At 33.4% G+C, this 20,444-nt stretch overlaps 1 protein-coding gene across 1 annotated transcript in view; it reads right to left on the bottom strand.

The window, feature by feature from the left end:
• LOC111505307 (uncharacterized) overlaps positions 1 to 20,444 on the bottom strand; it is an 85,723-nt gene that overhangs the window by 28,570 nt on the left and 36,709 nt on the right.

The following is a 20,444-nucleotide window of genomic DNA, read 5'->3' as shown; positions in this document are numbered from 1 at the left end:
CTCACAGCTCCACAGTTTTGTGGGAAGAAATTAAGATGAGAGTGAAGAAAATGAATTTTTAAGGACATGTTGCATACAAGTTGGTGGTAAGCTTGAAGAAGCTCTTTAACCAATGCTGTGAAGTTATCATCTCTTTTGTTACCTAAAAACCCATGTACAACCCCCTTAAAGGCTTCCCAGGCTCTTTTTTCATTTCCTGTTAAAATCATGTCAAAAGCAGGATCATTTACGATTTCACGGATTTGAGGCCCAATAAAGATGCCTTCCTTGACTTTAGCATCACTCAACCTGGGAAACTTTGCTCTCAAGTACTTAAAAGCTTGTCCTTCCTGGTCCATGGCCTTCACAAAGTTTTTCATTAGTCCCAACTTAATATATAATGGGGGAAGGAGAACATCCTTAGGATCTACAAGAGGCTCGTAAACTACATTTTTCTTATTAGGGTTTAGGTCTCGTGTAGGCCAGTTCATTTTTTTATAGTGAGATTTTCTATCCCGACTGTCTCACAGACACAAAAAACAACAGTACTTGGTGAACCCTAATTGCATTCCTAGGAGTATAGCAATGACTTTCAGATCACCACAGATGTGCCACTTGTGTTGTTCATATTTGATTGATTGGAGAAGTGTTTTCATATTTATATACGTTTCCTTCATGTGAACTGCATGACCTATAGGAATAGAGGGTAGCTGATTTCCATTATGCAGAAGTACAGCTTTTAAGCTTAGTTTTGAAGAGTATATAAACACTCTCCATTCAGATGGAGTGTGATCCAAATTCAAGTAGTCCATCAAACCATTAACATCAGAACAAACTACGAGGTTTTCTTTTTTCTCAAAAAAAGGAAGCAAATCTTTTTGACGCTGTCTGTACTGAGATATTTTCACATCATGTTTTAGAAGATTCCACTGTTGTAGTCTTGACCCTAACAGCTCAGCCTTTTCCTTAGACAAGCGAAGATCTCTTATAAGGTCACTCAACTCTGCTTAACTAATTCTGTGCGGATCACTAGACCTATCGCTTACCTCAAAATCAGGGTCATAGGATGTAGAAGGATGGGTTGCTCCTTCTAAACAGTCTTCATCACCTTCCTCTAAAATTTCATAGTTTTGGGGTGGAGAAGGGACTGGCAAATTGTCTGAGTGTGGTACAGGCCGAAGAGCAGATGGGAGATTGGGGTATTTAACCGTTCCTCTTTTCTTCATAGATAAACCTTGCTTAATGGGAGAAGTTAAGCAGAAATAACAGTCGTCTGTATGATTGGTAGGCTCACGCCAAACCATAGGTACTGCAAAAGCCATTGCCGGTTTTTATTTTTCAGCCACTCTCGCAATATGACAGAACAAGAATTACAACATATATGAGGAGCCCATGATTTATCTTCGTCCCCAACTTTCACACCAAAATAATGTTCATAGGCTGTCTTAACGATAGGTGTCATTTTACGTTTCTGAGCCTTAAATGTTATTTCACCACATATATAGCAAAAGCTATCGACAGAATTCACACACTTTCGAGGCATTTCAGATCAGCACTTAAATTAATTTAAAAATCAACTTCACACGATAATTTCAATAGCAACCACGTGCGTACAATTGACAAACTCACATAGGTTATGTTTACTACTTAAGAACAGCTGATGAGAGGGGTGTTATGTAAACAAACATGTGTACCAACTGTTGGTGATGAAATATTTCATTTGTTGAAAACTCAATATACATATATATAATATAATGATACTATATCTTGAAAACAAGAGCTAATACATAATTTTTATGGTCACTTTCGGTTTTAATACGTGGAAATACATTAAAATCATCTAATTTCAACCCCGAAACAAAAACTTTGTTGTGTTGTGAATTATTACAAAAACCTTCATTGTCCAAACAGGTATAAAATTTCCTCGCAGAACAGTTTACACAATAATCAGTGAACAATAATTACGAGGGAGGTCTGAAAAGTTTCCTGCTACCTCCATGTTGAGGTAGCAACACTCGTAAATAAAAGCTGGTGAATTTCGTTGTTATTCTCTTTAGGGGGCAAATGTCCTATGATCAGTTCATATATACCATACACAAACAGTCGTGCAATTACTGGCTGGTGTAGGACTCAGGGACTCATTTAGCAAACATAAAATTATAACACAAGTCCTCTTGATACTCAGATGTTTATAGTTATGACATCCGACAGCAAAAAATTCATGAGAAGTCAAAAGTTCGTTTTTCAAGACTTCCGTCTTCCTCCAAATATCTAGTTACATTCTTTTCAACTTTAAAATATCTCCATAGGAAAGTCCTAGTTCATAGTTATAACACCCGACAAAAAAGTTTCATGTTGAAACTAGTCAAAGCACAAAATAAAGTGAATAAAAAAATGTTATGTTAATCGATTTTATTGAAAAAAAAAAGTTATAAATGATGTAGTTAATGTAGTAAAAACAAAAAAAATACTCGGAAGGCAGCAGTCATCACACCACTCTCCTCAGCAAACTGCGGTATTGGTCAGATAAAAAAAAATATTGAGCATATCGTAACCTGAAAAATTTGAGAATACTAAGCCTAAAGATTTTATTTTTTCTGATTTTGTTACTTAATTTTTCTCATTCTGTGCTTCAGTATTGCAATGTAATATGTAATCCGCCATCTGGAACCATCTTGAATTTGCATCTTTTTAAAGTGTACTACTATTTTAGTAGCCAAGCCTCCTCATTCGATACCCATATTGAGTTAGTTGTGAAAAAATATATAATCCGCCATTTTGTAACTACTGCCATTTTGGATTTGCATCTTTTCCAAAGTGTACTACTATTCTACTAGTTGAGCCCTGTCATCTGATATGCATATTGAGGTAGCTGTAAAACAATGAAAACTAAATGTGTCTACCAAATATCAGATCAATCCGTCAACAGGACGGAGGGTCAAACTTCAATTATCCTCTAAATTTGACCTTAACTAACAAACATGTCAAGCTAAATAAAACAGTTTAAAATTTCCTCCTGAGCATATCCTTCAATGTGGTTGTCTTCAAAGAAAATGTTCTTTCAAAATCACACGTGTTTGTTTTGATGAAAATTTGGCACAATCTGGAGTTTTATATTCTGAACAGTTTAAATTATTACTAATATTATTATACTATGTCAGTTGATTCAGTCTTTTATTGAATATAGATTAATTTAGATGTTCCATACATGTTTTATTCTCTATAGCTAATTTTCGATAGTTTTCGAATCAAATAGGTGAAAATTGTTTTTTTCTGTTGATTTATTTCAACTGTTAATCAGTTTTAGTATTTTTGGAATGTGTATTCTATACGTATTCAAAGAAAGTTTTTTCCCAACGTAACGAAGTTGAACTGGATATTGCTTTATCAATTATGTTATTTATTAATTACTTTCCATTTCGGGTCACATGTTTTTTCTTTATAAATTAGTGTTTCAATATTTTTCAATTTTATCATTGTTTATCACCTAACCGTGTTAGGAATCACACGTTAAAAGGTAAGACCTCGTTAGTCCTTAGCTCGCACAAGTTTATCAACTTTTGAGAGTTGTCATTCGTATGGATGCGACAGCTGATTAACGGAAAAACAAATTTTAAAACAGATTTTTGTATATTATTTTCTTGTTATTGAAGTTATCCAAATTTCGGTCCAGATGATTGATGAACAGTAACAGACCATGAAAAGCTTGCCATTTTAATTCAGCAGAAGAATAGTTGAGTGAAAAAGAATAAATTAACATTCCTATAGACCTATTGATTACTATAATTAGAAGAAAATGGGAAATCATTTCAAACTTAACTTTACCCATAGATCTGTTCATGGAAGTTTTTGAATTCTGTATCGATTCCAATTATTTTTGTTACAACGGATCGTTTAACAAACAAATTTTTGGGTTGGGAATGGGTAAATGTATGTCACCTATTTGTGCAGAGTTGGTCATGGCAGAACTACAAAATATATGCATTAAAAAGTTGTTATTTTCATTGCCTTTTTTCAAAAGATATGTTGACGATATTGTTAAATCCATTCCAAAAAATAAACAAACAGAAATATTAGACATTTTTCATAGTTTTCATCCAAAACTGAAATTTACTCGAGAAATGGAAGAAAACAATCCGTTGGAATTTTTAGATACTAAAATAATCAAAGATACAAACCGAATTTTAAAGGTAGAGTGATATCTTTTTCTGAGATATTTTTAAATTAATTTTCAAAACATAATTTTCAGAGTGAAATCAAGGAATATGAAATCAAGAGCAATTGCCATTTCCAATTTTGAATAACATAACAAAAATCTCCAATTAATTGAGAATTACCTAGTAAAAAAGAATTTTTCTAGAGTTCTTATAATTAATAAAAGGAGTTTCTTCTCCCAAAATACAGGGGTGAGACCCAAATATCACAAAATTCCATTTTTAGAAAATTTGTCTGATAAACTCTATGCTACTCAGTACCGAAAGAATTGAAGTGTCCTTTTCGAATGAAAATACAGTTGGAAAGCATTTTTTTCGAAACAAGAATCAAAAACGCCACAAGAAATACAATCCAATATGGTGTACAAATTGAACTATGATAAGCTGTCACAAATGCTATGTTGGTCATACCGGACGGTATCTTAAAAAACGAGTTTCAGAACACATGAGAGACTCTAGGAAACTGAATATAAAAAATTTCACAGCTGTCGCTGAACATGAAAATGAGTATAGACACATTTTGATTTTGATCATTCAACTAATGTAGATGTTCAACCATATTTATCCAAAAGACTTCTGGGGGTAATTATACATATCCTCAAATGCGATAGTAAACCCTGAAAACTGCATTTTTCAATTTGATAAGTAAAATATCTTAATAATTTCCCCTTTTTTTCATTATTTTTCTTTCCGCCACCCTATCAGAGTCACAGATAAAGCCATTCGTTTGTTTCATGTCGTTTTGTGTTGGTGTTGTCTCCGAAGTTTGATTGTTGCAATGTTCTTTATTTTTTTTAATATGTATCTGTTTGATGGTTTTAAAATAATAATATGATTTATACGAAAAAAACTACTTTTTGGGGAGTAATTTATTTAACAACTCGTTATTTCTTGTTCTTGTTGAAACGATAATAAATAATCGTATAGGTTTTGTGGAAGGTATGTTTATGAAAATTCATTTTTACAGATCCCTGAAACATATATATATATATATATATATATATATATATATATATATATATATATATATAAATCCTTAAAAAAACAATTGTTTTTTTTAAGGAAAAATTGATCCTGTTACCTAGCCAACATTTTTTCTGAAAAATTAGTGGATCAATAACTAGTTAAATGAAAAAATTTAAGTTCAGTGATTGACTGTTGAAACAAATATAAAGAGAAAATAATTCTTCATAAAGTGAAGTGGAACCTTCCTGAAATAACCACACCACCGACACTGGCTGGGGACCGACAACTGTTTTCAACCCAGCAAGTCCAGCCACTTGAGCCTTAAAAACACTGCACCCTGCATATTAGTTGTTTAAAATGCATTATAATCTTACTTAATCTGGCAAGCCATGACGTTTTCCTTTTGTGTCCAGGGATTATGTCGCAGCTAACACCTCTTCGAAACTTTCGAGAAATTTGATCCCACCATCAACGGCAATAAGGACCTAACTAGTTACGTTTTTGTGTCTGCAATCGAACACCCAAACTTCGATGACAACATTCTTTCATTCTTTTTATTGTCCCCCGATTTTTTCGTTATTTGGGTTTGACGTGTTTTATCTGGCTGTTTTCTTCATATCTTGAATGGGTTGATTGGTTAGATGTTAGTGAATGATGACAGTTATAATAACGGTGGGAGATTGATTTTTTAAAGAGTTCCAAATGGATTATTATAACATGAAAAAAACTCTGGTCATGAGAAATATGAGTTTCAGATATGAAAGTAATACAAATACCAACATGTATTTCATCCAAAATGAGAACTGCTTCATAAATAGTGAAATAGTGTTACTTTGAGAATGATTGAATTACCTGTAGTTTCAGAAAGCAAGAATCTGGACCTTTGGCTTGAATCTGACCTCCGATTTCATAAACGTATCAATTCCCTCTGTGAAAGCTCTTACGCTGTCTTGTAGCAAGTATAACAAAGAAGACATATAAAGATGGACTTCCACTAATCGGAGTCGCTTGCGACTACTTTCGTTTTCAAAAACAGAAACAAAACACTTGTTTTAGTTTCGAAAAAAATTCCACCAAAGAGACAAGAATTAGTCTTAGTCGGGAGTTTTATGGTGAAATGATTTCTATCGTTTCAACTAAATGAACAGTTTTATCATGTCTTCTCTAGACTTTGTTTCTAAAATAGGCTGAAATTTTTTTTCTGAACGAATATTTTGAGCGAAAGGAGGAAAAACGAAAAAAAAACCAATGTTCTACCATGGTATAGTTCAAGTAAACGATAAAGTGCAGCTCCTCTTTAATAATATAGTTAGGGCGCTAACTAATTTCATTATTTTAGGATTATATGAGAATCACAAATACTATATATATGTATATATATGTATATATATATATATATATATATATATATATATATATATATATATATATATATATATATATATATATATATATATATATATATAGTGGACAGAACACTCAAAAAATGGAGGCAAACCGCGAACACGTGGTATTGACCTCATCAGCGTGGTGCAGCCAATTGCAAAGATGGACAACAACTGGTTACCATCTATGCACGGTGTCACCAACAGGAGCTAACCGCACATTTGGACCCGGAAGGCACGCCGCAGGTAGCTATAGCTGCCTACGTGGTGATGTTAGATGATTCCTGGGAATGCTAGGTCTTCTAATTGAAACCACAAATGTGCGGTTAGCTTTTGTTGGTGACACCGTGCATATGTGAAGTTTTTCATTTTTGGTAACCAGTTGTTGTCCATCTTTGCAATTGGCTGCACCGCGCTGATGAAGCCAATAGCCAGAAACACGTGTCCGCGGTTTGCCTCCATTTTTTGAGTGTTCTGTCCACAAATTTCCTCTTTTGATTTATATCATACACACTCAATAACATCTTCATCTCTCTCTCTCTCTCTTTCTATATATATATATATATATATATATATATATATATATATATATGGAAGTGTCAAATCTCCATACAGTCTTTTTCAACTACAATCACTTTTTTAATCCTTTTCTGCCAATCTCCTGCGGTAATATTAGATACTTCTTTTTTAATTAACTCTATCACCTTCTTATAAAATTTTGGAAAATCATTTGTACGCCCGATGCTTTGTTTCAAATCAACTCGATGGGATTGAAAACACAAAAATAGGGAAAAAGTCTCAGTATGGTGTGTCCATACTTTTCAGCAATTCTCTCAAGGGCATACACTTTTTCAAATGTTTTTGTCTGTAAAACTTCAAGTAGTTGGTTTTTGGTATAGTAATCTTCAAAATACAAATTGTTATCCATAAAACACTTTGTATTTCATCTTTCCCCGAATTTTTATTCTGCATTTTGATGAGCTGTCGCGAATGATAGGAAGCGTTGTCAAAAACTATTACACTATTCACATCCAAATTTGGCATCAATGTGTTTTCAAACCATTCTTCGAAAATATTAGCTTCCATGTTCTTATGACAGTCAACATTGCAGTCCTCAAGTTTTTTCAACATAATTTCAAAGAATTCGGAACCCATCCTTCGCTTCCTCCGCAATGCACAATGATTAGTCGCGATCTTTCGTTTGCAGGCATGTTGGGCGTACACATTCTCGAACAATCAGTCCACCCTTTCGTAACTGTGTTGTGAGTGTCATACAAAGTTTCATCCAAATAGAAAATTTGCCGTTGTTTTTGTCTGTATTTACTTATTGGTTCTAAGTATTTGTTACGCAATCCCACTATTCTTCTGCTTTACATAAATACTTGACGTTTGTTTATTATTTTAAATCCAAATCCTAGTTTCTTTATCCAATTCTGAAGAGTTTTGTCACAGCAGCTCACGTTATGGCCGAAAGTATTACATTTCTTCCTTATGATTTCAGTTGAAAGAATCTCATTGCTTTTGTAACACTCGTATATTGTTTTTTTCAATGATATTACTAGATGAACATCTGAAGGTTTTGGTAATCATGTATCACATCGCGTCTTGCGTTCACAGGTTTCTTTTTGACTATTTCGCGTACAGTTGAGAAAGGAATTTCGTTCAAATCTGATGTTGCTTGTTTCCTTCGAAACCAAACTTAAGATGTAGATTCTTATATACAGTCTGTCAAGAAGAGGAAAAAGGGTGAAATTTTTGCGGCCTGCGCGTAACGAAGGGCTAGAAAGCAAACGAAGGAACAAAAATGCCGACGAAGAAGTAATGATTGGAACTGAGGCCTATTTTGATGACAGACTTTACTTTAACTGTACTTTAAAAATCCATCGGAAAATTGTATGACCACTATAATCGTTGTATAGCAGATATACCTACTTTCTTCCCAAATATTTTCATACATATCTGAAAATAAAATCAGTACAAGTAATATTAAGTAAATACCTGGTTGAAGTGAGAATCAATTTTCCCAGCCCACCAAAATTAACAATCAAATATATCAAACTGCCGCTTAGCTGCTGAAAGACACCTAATTGACAAGATACCATATCTCGCAATCAGACTAATGGGCCATCATTAATGTTATCAAGGCGATCATGTTGTGATCTTTATTCGATTGCCACCCTCTGCCTAACCTTAACAAGGCCGAAGGGGTTTAGGGGGAAGGCAGACTTCAAAAACTCCAGATTTAAATCACATCAGAACTAATTGGCATATGGAATGGGGATTCTCCCATTAACTCTTACCAAATTAAATAATGGGGTCTTTTAGCTTACAAAGGATTTTCTTTTTGAAGTTTTTCGGTAGTTGGTTGTTTGTTAGGATGATTAGTCCAAGTGAGTGCTTTCCAGTTGTCGTGAATGTTAGTTCTACTTGATAGAGTTTTTCTAAAAAGAACGGTATTTGAAAAAAGTGAGGTTATGGGCGTGACACGCCATTTTTCTTCTTACCAATATTCATTTCTGATGAGTTGAATTATTTTGTAGTGTCCATTTGGATAATCGTTCTCAGGAAGTTTATTCCACATAAACGCAGTTCTTCAGATGAAAGAGTTCTTAAACAGTGAAGGACAATTGTTATTTTATGATTTGAAGTCTTGTTATCGTAGCTTTTTTGCTATACTTCAAAAGAATATAAAATTAATTAATATTGTGTTGTTACTACAATAAACTACAATCAATTTAGAACATATTTCGAAACTTTTTAGTGCATTATTAATTGTATTCCGTAGTTTGAATGATATCAATAGTGCTTTCTCAGTAACTGATGAGACACCAAAAAATGAACTCTACTTCATTCATCAGCATCGTTCGTAGTTAAAATTTTGTTTTTGATTCACTACAAATGCGCTTGAGAAATACTCGATTTTATTTCATTCATTTTTGATGTGTTTAATGGTAACTACAAATATCTAATTTCAGCTACAATCAACTTCTTCGTTTGTAGTTTGAGGACAATTGTTATTTTATGATTTGTAGTCTTGTTATAGTAGCTTTTCTGTTATAGTTCAAAAGAATATAAAATATAGTCATATTTGTTACTACAATAAACTACAATCTATTTAGAACCTATTTCAGAACATTTTGGCACATTATTACTCGTCCTTCGTAGTTAAAATAATATCGATAGTGCTTTCTCAGTAACCGATAAGACTACAAAAAATGAACATTACTACATTTATTAGTATCGTTTGTACGTAAAGTAGGCTAAAAAAAGTGGATTTTTTTCAAAGCGGGTTCCAGCGTGACGGAGCTGTGATCTGCGACTGGTCGAGTTCTTGTGAGCGACGCAAAATTGACTGCCTCGAATTCACATGCAAACTCTCACAAACAAATGCAATGTTTTCGGCAGATCTTGATTTTTATCGACGTACGGGTGTTGGTCGATTGTTTACTGTACCAGTGGACTCAAATTCATCCGCCATATTGCGAATAGTCCTCTCGGTAGGCACGATTATGGCGACCGTGAAATGGGAGAAACGCGCGGTAAGTCACCCGAACGGAACACCTATTTTGATAAAACAATTCAATTATTTGCACGTGCTGCTGAATGCCATATCCGTCCATGGTCATTAGGAAAAATAAATTGAATAAATGACAACTAGTTTGACAGATGTGTTGGTTCAACAAGATGGCCGGAAATCACTGTTGGAAGACCCATAACCGCGAAATGGACGGCTTAGGATGCATTATTTTTATTGTTGCTTCAAATTGTTGCATTCCAGTTCAGAAATAGCTAATTTTGTTTGTATCTGCATCAGTTTATTGAACCTCAATATATGTTTCGCTATAATATATGTTCCGATTTATAGATATCATTTTCTGGGATTTCATCCAGAATGAATCGTTGAGTGAAAACACCAGATAATCTCAATTTCGCGGAACGATCAACCTAAAACCCTCTTCATCCACTATTTACGAACAAACCTAATTGAGCACAACTCAATCCTGCTGGAATCAAAACAAAACTTTTCAATTCATGCATCCATCATTATGATTGCTAAACATTGCACGTGTGCATGTTTGATCTGGTGACGACAATGGGCACATAAACGGGCCTTTATCGCCCGTTCTTTTCTTTGCCGGTTACCAAGCGACCAGTCCACCATGCGCCCCCTTATCGCAAGATCCTGCATTATAATCGGAAATATTCAAATCCGCTTAACAGATTACCAGGATGGGGGAGTAGAGTTGTTTTAGATTCATTAATTGATGAATAAATCACCTGGGGATTGTCATGTGAATCATTCGCTGACAATGCGTGCAACTGTATTCCATTTATTTTTCGAATTGAAGATATCTGCACCCGAAACTGAGCCTAGTGAAATGTTTTTCCTTTTTTTTAGAATGTAGATATCTACACCCAAAACTGAAGGTAGTTAAAAGTTCTTTCAAATGCAACAGATCTTCGATGTCCCAATATGTACCACTAAATTAATGAAAAATAAGTAATAAAAGTCAGCAAAATGAAATAGTGGTATACACGTCTATCATCTAATTACTTTTAGGTGCTTTGGAAAGTCAACTGGAATTTGGCTTTCAATCCCGAACATTTCAGTAAGTACTTACTCTAAAATCATTGATGAGAATAAAAAGATCTATTTCGAAAAATCATTTCGGGTATCGTGGATGTAGGATTATTTGAATGATGGAAAACTATCATTCTGTGTATTTTCAGACTCATCTGAAGCATTCGTCACGGTAAATCACAAACAGTAATTGGACACGCTTTAAGAGATGGGAATTGGAGCTAACGCATTATTCCTTTTGCAGTAATGGAGAAATAGTTACATGCAGGGCTTCAAAAGAGTGTGTTTCGGACCTCCTTTTTCTCTTTATATAGGGTCTTTCAATAAGCGCTTCCTATCTCTGAATTCAAATAAAACAAAATGTATGTGATAATTGTTATCACCCGAAGATGATTGTGGATACTGACAATCGAAACGTCGTAACTTACTTGGAATCTTTTAATTTTTAATTTCTTGATAATAATTTTTAATTTTCATCTCGTGTTTTTGATTGTTGCTTGTATTTTATTTCATGGTAATTTAAGTTCTTTGCTTAATATAATTGTTATTTTTCAACTAATCTTTTTGATTTTTTATAGATTCTTTCAGGGATTTTAAAACAACATTGTCAACCACCTTCAAACAAACATTGGAATAGACTGTGGTTGTGCAACGTATATTTCACGAATACCCTAAAAAATCTAGTGGCGTCATATCAAATAATCTAGCCTGTCCAGCCTGTCGTCATCTTTCTAAAAAACGTTACTTCACTTTAACACTCACTGCCCATTAGATCATCTGATATGATGCCTATAGACATTCTGAAAATACGATACACAACCGCAAATTATTTCTGAACTCGTAGATTGAGAAAGAGATACTTGCAACATTTCATAATGCATTTTATCATTTGTTTCTTGGAATTTACGACTTCAATCTCGAAATTACGACTTAAAACTCGATATTTTGACTTCAAATTCGGAATTTCGAGTGTAAACTCGAAATTATGAAATTATATTCAAAATGTAGACATCTATTTTGAAATCTCGATTTTTAACTCAAAATTTCAACTTTCAACTTTCAACTCGAATTCACGACTTTGAGCTTGTAATTTTGCCTTTTAACTCGAATTTACGTCTTCAAACTTGTGATTTCCACTTTCATTTAGAAATATCTACTTCAATTTCGAAATATCGACTTTGAACACAAAATTTGGACTTTCATTAACTCGAAGTTATGACTATAAACCCGTAAATTCGACTTTCATTTCGAAATTTCTACTCCAAATTCAAAATCAACACTTGAATTCCGAAATTACAACTTCAAACTCGAAATTTCGACTTTCATTTCGAAAGTTTTATTTTAGTTTCATAATTTCCACTCTTATCTCAAAATTTCGACTTCAAACTAGGATTTAGGACTTCAATCTTGGAATTATGACTTTAATCTTGGAATCACGACTTTCATTTGAGAATTTCGAATTCAAAGTAAAAATTTATCCAGAGGTACGTGTCCGACAACTGTCCACGCAATATATTCTAATGCGATGGACGTTGCAGATTTGTCTATTCCTAATTTCATACTGAGAATATGCGATTACTTTTCTACCAGTTAGAGATTGATGGAGGTCCTTTTCTCCAGAACTATGACTTTTAAAGTCATCAAACGGATGACGTTATGCTTTCGATTCCCTTGGGTTTCCCCTAACGCGACAAAAAATCTGAATAAAAGCTGTCAAAGGGGCCGAACTATTGATACTACAGAAAACGAGGTTTAATATACCCTGTACATATACTTGCGATAATTCTGATGTTGACTTATTTGTTACAGAACATGTTGCTTTGAATAATCGCCTTCATTCTACGGCTGACTGACAATTCAAAAGTTTTTCTTCCCTATAGTTGTGGAGTTATTAACGAATTGTGTCGAATTCTGAAGAGGCTTGATATGAAAATCATAATCACAGCCGGGAATTTTTTATTATTTGAGTTATGACATTAAAAATAAAATAAATACAACAATAAAAATTAATTGGCGCTCCGGGGCGACTTCATTGATTCCAGTGGCGCATTTGCTTTTTCAGCTGCAGGAAAACCCGGAAAAACCTGCAGCACCACATCATCTGAAGATCGGGAATTAAATCTCCACATTTCTTCGATCACCTAAAGAACTTACATCGGCCATACTGTCAAATATCAAAAATAATTGAAAGATGCTCCAACCTCAACTTTAATATTCTAAAACAAAAACACTCAGTATTCAGAATTCCATCTTTCAATATTCCAGGTTCATAGACAACGAAATTGATACGATCACAGGATATAGAAATATAAAACAATCTCCAAATACGCAAAATTTGCATACAGATCATTTTACCTTAGTACAGTGACCGGATCAGAGTTGCAATGTCAGCGTATAAATCTTCATAAATATTGAGAGGGGTCAAGATCATCAACAGGCAGTATTGAGAAATTCATTCAGTATCTATTTATCTTCAGAAAAGTTTCCAGCAATGCAGCATATCTTTTTTTCTTCGATCCTGCTGGGTGGCAGTATAATGTAAGTTTTTGTTGATTTATTGTATTTTTGAATAAGATTTTAGTGTAAGTTTATTCCTGAAGTATTTTCCACGTTTCGTAACAATAAATATTGATTTAAGTTTTTAAATGAGTTCTTTCATTATTTGGATGATTGATGAATGGGTAAAACAGCGAATAAAATCCTGTTGTTAATAAGCCAAGCGAGTACTGAGTTGCGAAAATACAAATAAGATTTAATAGTTAATTCATGTGATTAGTCGACACTTTATTGATTATTCTGTAGATTAATGACACTTTATGCTGTGATATAATAATATTATATATTAATAGTTTACATTCCTTATTCCTGTATGCGGAAAATCAGACCGAACCAGTCATAAATTGAGGTTAGAATTCATAATTATGATATAATTTAACTTACTATAAATAACCTTCATTCATTTGTTATGAAGACAACTATTTGGGCATATGAAAGACTTCAGTTCGTAGAAAATTCACAATAAAAACATTGAAATGTCAAATGATAGTGAAACATCGTCAATATCCGAATTAGAACTTTGATTCACGTTTGTATAGCTTTCTCCCCTAGTGTGCAAGCTGTCATCAAACAGGAGCTTTCTTGATTCCACACAAACCGTTTTACAAATGTAGAAGAAAAATATTTAATATTAATGTGTGTATGTGTTTTATCGCGTAATTCATTGAAGACGTATGAGTATATTGTATTTGTTTCCAAATCGTGATTTGCTTAACCAAACTTAAAAATAAGAATATGCGAGTCACTGATCATGATAACAATTTCTTATTGCGACAGTGTTTATGGACCTGCTTTAAAACAATCGGATGCTCTTCGTCTACAGCGTATTCAGAATAGCTCTTTACGTTTTTCGTTTGGTATCCGGATATATGACCATATATCTTCAGCCATGCAAGGATCAGGATGGTTAAAAGTTGAGAGACTTAGAACACTGCATCTACTCATCAACACACATAAACTTTTGATATCTCGTCGACCTGATTACTTACTGAAGAGGCTTAGAACATTCTCCACAAAAAATATATAGTTTTACCAAAAGGAACAGTTTAGTTTTAGTTATCCACAAATACAAATCTTCCATCTTCACCCCTGCTTCTCGTAAAACGCACCTAAACATTTCAATCAACTACCCCGTGAGGTAAGATCTTATACAATAAAAAACTTCAAAAAAAGACTGAAGACCTACTTAACTGTCTAGTCTCTTGTCCGTTTCCAACATTGGCTTTACAAAAAAGAATTTTCTTTAGCGGTTGCATATATTTTATGATCTTGTCATGACAGTATCACTGTCAAAATCATAACATATTCAAATTTCATCCTATATCGAAGATTTTGACACAGAACGTTTTTTCAACAAAATAAAATCTAAAGCTACCGGATCCGATCAGATTCATTTCCACATTATTAATAAATGACTAGAACAAGACCCATAAACTGAGACCCATAAACATACTACCGGCACATGAAAAACTCTAGAGAAAGCAGTATATGAACAAATATATGAGTGGACAATGGAAAAAAATATCTTACCTGAAAATCAGTCAGGCTTCAGATGAAACCATAGCAACCTACTAAACATGACGGAAGACATCTTTCGGGCTTCTGATGACTCTCTTTGTATCAATTGATTATAGTAAAGCATTCGACACCAACATTGAAACATGAACATCTATGTCCCAAACTTCACTTGGTTTTGATGAGACTTCACAGAAATATATCAAATCATTTCTCAGTAATAGAACAAAGTACATGAAATATTTGAAATGCACTCCTACGCAGACGATACAAATTTATATTTTTCAGGTAAATTAGAAAATTTGTTCGCACAAGAACATTCTTTGAACAACGATATGAAAAACGTTGTGAATATTTCTAGAAATCATTGTCCTGAAAATCAATTTTTATTGTATTCGGAAATTCTAAAGACAGACAGAGAGCCATAGATAGTATCAAAATTAGGATCGACAATCACGAGATTGAATTTAGCGAAGAAATTAAATGTTTAGGACTTAATATTGACTACAAATTACGCTTTCAATCACATGCCAACTCACTAATACGTAAAGCTTATGGATTGTTAAAAAAACTTTATCCGAACAAACATTTTCTCAGTCGAAACATGAAAATCATTTTATGCGATAGTTTAATTTTATCCATATTCAACTACTGCGATATCGTCCATGGCCCTTGTCTCGATCAAATCACATCATCAAGAATTCAGAGAGTTCAGAATGCATATACAAGATTGATTTTTGGGTTGAAATTCAGAGACCATGTATCTTCTTTCATAAATCAGATTGGGTGGCTGAAAATGATTAACAGAAGAGAACTGCATCTGGCAGACTTCGTTCATAACCTCAGAATAAAACATCTACCACAATATCTTCTGAAAAAGTTGATATACAGACGCGATACACATGATAGAAGTCTCAGAAATTGGAGTGAATATTCTATCCCACGGCACAAATCCAAACAGTGCGAGCGATCCTTCTCTTATGAGGATGTTAGTAGTATCTATAATGATATCGAAGAAAGTATGAAAAAGCTTTCCTCATTATCTTTCAAATATAGATTCGGAAAATTAGGCCTGAACAAACAATGATCTTAAAATCGAGTAACCAAAAACATTTTTTTTAAATATTTCATGTTTTAGTTCATTTTTCAACAGTTTATTTTCAACATGTTAGAATTAATTTTATTTGTATGTATTTACCTATGTATGCATAGTTGAGTGGAAGAATAGTGATGTATGCTAAACTCCGTCAATTAAAATAAAGGCCATTGCTTATTATTATTATTAACTCGACTTCTTTGTTATTGTTTGATTATTGTTATTTCCAGGTTGAGTTGAAAAACAGCCTTAGCTGATACTCCGCCTATTTATCTTTATATTGAATGTTATTTTCTTTCTCTTCTTTTTGTTTGTTTTAATTGTAGTTTCATGGTGAATGAAGACGTATTATTATTATAATTATCATTATTATAATTATTCAATTATTAATTTATGAAATTCACCCTAAATTTAAGATATCTGAATGTTCAGTTTATGAGAAAAAAATCACTACTGGATTCTTCATTCAAAACTTCATCATATATCGATCCCAACTTCAAAATATCTCTTCACGGCAATAAAAACAAGGAGCAGCGAAGCACCGCTCGATGTTTTGCTAATAGAGTTGTCTAGTATTTCGTGTCTGATTGAAGGGGCCCCAATTCCGGTGGCACTCCAGCTCTTATCTCTGTTTGCACTCAGGACCCTCGATGGCCATCACGGTTATTTTGCCACTGTAGTCTTGAGATAACAACCGTATAATGGGGATGAACGCCCCTGTGTTGGCTTCTTTTACAAACAAGAAATAGACGCCGCTTATTGCGACGAATTGTTTCAAGAGATTCTTTTGTTTTTGGTTCTAGTTCTTTGGTTGCATTTCAACGAGGTTACTGTTTGGTTGCCAACATGAAAATATGTAACGTATTCCAAAAACACTTTATTGTGAGATTTTCACTAAATTGTTTTACAAAAACGCAACACGTGTTTCGCCATACAATGGCTTCATCTGGCGTGTCTTTCAACTAATTCTACACATTCAATACTAAATATATATATAGTTTATGGAGTACCTGAAATCAAAGTACCTGTAAACGAAGTACCTGAATTTTAAGTAGCTGATATTTTACCTGAGTTTGTAACGAATTAAATTACCTGCACTTATGATCCATTTTCACATTTGAAAAAATATATTCAGTAACGGAGAGTTATTGAGTTCTAATTGATCATTCAGTAAATTACCCGAATTCCTGAATCTATTGATTTCTAAACATTCTAGATGATTAAGTTTCAAACTCTTCTCTTCTAAATGTAACACCTCGTACTCATGATTGAACTCGTGTCCTTCTGCTAAAAGATGGTTTGCAAATGTGGAATTGGTCTTTCTATTTACAAAACTACTCCTATGTTCTTTAATTCGTTGGAAAAATGTTCTTCCTGTTTGCCCAATATACAGTTTTGGACAGGAGCCACAAGTCAGCTTATATACTCCTGATCTATCCGACACCAAAGTTTTGTCCTTATTGTTTTTAATAAATTTACTTAGGTTATTATTCGTTCTATAAGCTACGTTTACGCCTTCTTTCTTCAAAAAACGGGCAATATTCCTGTTTGATTCCCCCATATATGTCAATGTCTTATAACTCACGTTATCGCATCTTGAATATGGGTAGACCAGATCCATGGCTTGCTTTTGTCGTTTTTTGGAAAGAATGGAGCTTACAATATCTACCTTATAACCGTTATTAATCGCGATTTGTTTGATCAAATTCAGCTCTTTCTGGAAATCCCTATCAGACAGTGGAATATTCAATAATCTGTGAATCATACTATTGAATGCAGCAACTTTATGCTGGTACGGGTGTGTGGAGGAATTATGTATGATAATGTCCGTGTACGATGGTTTGTGGAAAATTGCAAACTCATGTTTATTGTTATTTTTCGTAATGGTTAAGTCCAGGTAATTTATTGAATTATTTACCTCCCTCTCAGTGGTGAATTTTATTGACGGGTGGATGGAGTTAGCATATTCAATGAACTTGCCTAATTGCCTATCTGTACCAGTAAAACATACTAAGATATCATCTACGTATCTGTACCAGTACAAAAAATTGTTGGCTAACTGATTATTATGGATTTTATACTCTATGTTATCCATGAAAATTTCCGCCAGTAAGGGACTCAAAGGATTCCCCATTATTAGTCCTTCATTGCATGAAAAGAATTCTCCGTCAAACTGGAAATAATTTAGAGACACACAAATGGTGAGTAAATCAACAATCTCCTGTTTTATCAGTGGATTCACATGGTTTTTGTCTAAGAGACACTCCACTGGTCCAATTGTTTCAGTTGGCGGGATACTGGGAAATAAATTTTGGACATCGAACGATATTAATTTTGAGTTATCTGGGAGGATTACGTCTTTAATATTTTCCACTAATTGATAAGAATTATTTATACTAAATTTAGGCTTGAAATTGGTATAGGTTTGAATCAATTTAATCAGGATTTCTGAGATTTTAACAGTAGGTGCCGTTACGAACGATACCACAGGTCTAATCGGGAAATTGGTTTTATGTAATTTAATAAGAGAATACAGTTTTGGTGGTTGTGGATTCATGATCAACGCTCTACATTTATCCTTTCCATTCATAACCAATTCTATTGTTTTGAGAGTTTCCTTAACCTTTTTCTGGTACATAGTTGTCGGATCATTCCTCAGAATCTCGTAGCTTCCTGAATTAAGGAAATCTAAAGTTTTTCCTATGTAGTCCTTTTTATTTAATGCAATATTTTGCTGATTTTTAGGTATTTTACCTTCCACGTTTTAAAAAATAAACAGTGCTAAGTCAATAGAGATTTTGCTAAACTATAGTAGGGTAATCTTCAAAGTTCACCCAGAAAGTTACTTCACAACATAAATTATTATCAAAGAGTCCAATTATCCAGCAACGTGTAGTCAAATTTTGCGTAATATAAACCACTGAGAGTTCGTATCACCCACTTTTGGGGGTGAACTTATCTTTTTGTCCTTCATAACATTTCGAAAGTTTCTTGATTGATTTAGTTTTCTTCATTTTTCACAATGTGGAATGGTAAATAGTTCAAAAAAAGCGACAAAAAACATTGAATACTTTACAAAAATATTTTTCGAAGAAAATATATATTTATTGAGAATACTTTTTCCATACCAGAATTACAAAATCCAATGGGGAATGTTTCTCAATTTGGGTTATTACAGCAAATGCAAGTTTGAACAAAATAAAGTTGAGTTTCATTCATGAGTTTTTTAAATTCACTTCGAAAAGTATTGAAATTGATGTTTCAAATGTTGGGTTTTAATTTTTTCAAGGGGTTTGTTTCTAATTCACATATTGGCAACAGCGCCTATATCAAGTTGAAATAATTTATACGTACCTAGATATTCTACTATAAAAAAAGAAAATTATCTTTATAAATCCACAATTAAGGCAAAATATAAATTATACTTCAATACCACCTCAACAAGCCACATGAACAACAGTTGTTTTGTTATTTATTTATATAGAGGAATATAGGTTGGGTGCACAAAATGCCATATATCACAGAATGTCTCGGAACATAAGTAAAGAAAACAGCACGCCTCTGCTGTTTGTCTCATACAGGTAACAGATTCATTGTCCTTCATTAGCTATAACCGATGTTGCCAAATGATGAAATAGAAACGAATCCCTTTAACCCTGCGTCCGACACGTGGACTTTTGTAACATTTGTAGACACGTGGGGTGTGTGAGACCCCAATATGATTTTTCTGTTAAAATTTACATTTTCTTGAATTTTAACATAGTTGTTTTGAGAATTCTATACTGTAATATTTCTTTTTGCAAAAAAGTTATCTTCGATTTACCAAAACGAGCAATAAATCGTTATATTCCGTCTTTACCAAAACAATGAGTTCTTTTAATGTAAAAAAATGTAGGTTCACTCGAAGAAGTCTTTTGCACATTAAACGACTAAATAAATACCAAATTGCTGGTTCGAACAGATAATGAAACATCATCAAATATAAATAAAAAAAATATATTATTGAAAAGCATAAAAAAAATTACAGGTCATCAACATTTGCCATTTCTACGCAAGATTTGCAGTACATTTCCGCATGGTCCAGACATATGAATTTATTGCATTTGTTACAAATGATTTTTGTATTTCGATAAGGGGCACGATGGCAATCT

Source organism: Leptinotarsa decemlineata, unplaced genomic scaffold (assembly GCF_025532065.1).
Source record: "Leptinotarsa decemlineata unplaced genomic scaffold, Ldec_3_MD MMD2_tig00026328_RagTag_RagTag, whole genome shotgun sequence".
Classification (NCBI taxonomy): domain Eukaryota; kingdom Metazoa; phylum Arthropoda; class Insecta; order Coleoptera; family Chrysomelidae; genus Leptinotarsa; species Leptinotarsa decemlineata.
The sequence above is the reverse complement of the archived record's forward strand: the minus strand, read 5'-3'. Positions and strand labels throughout refer to the sequence as shown.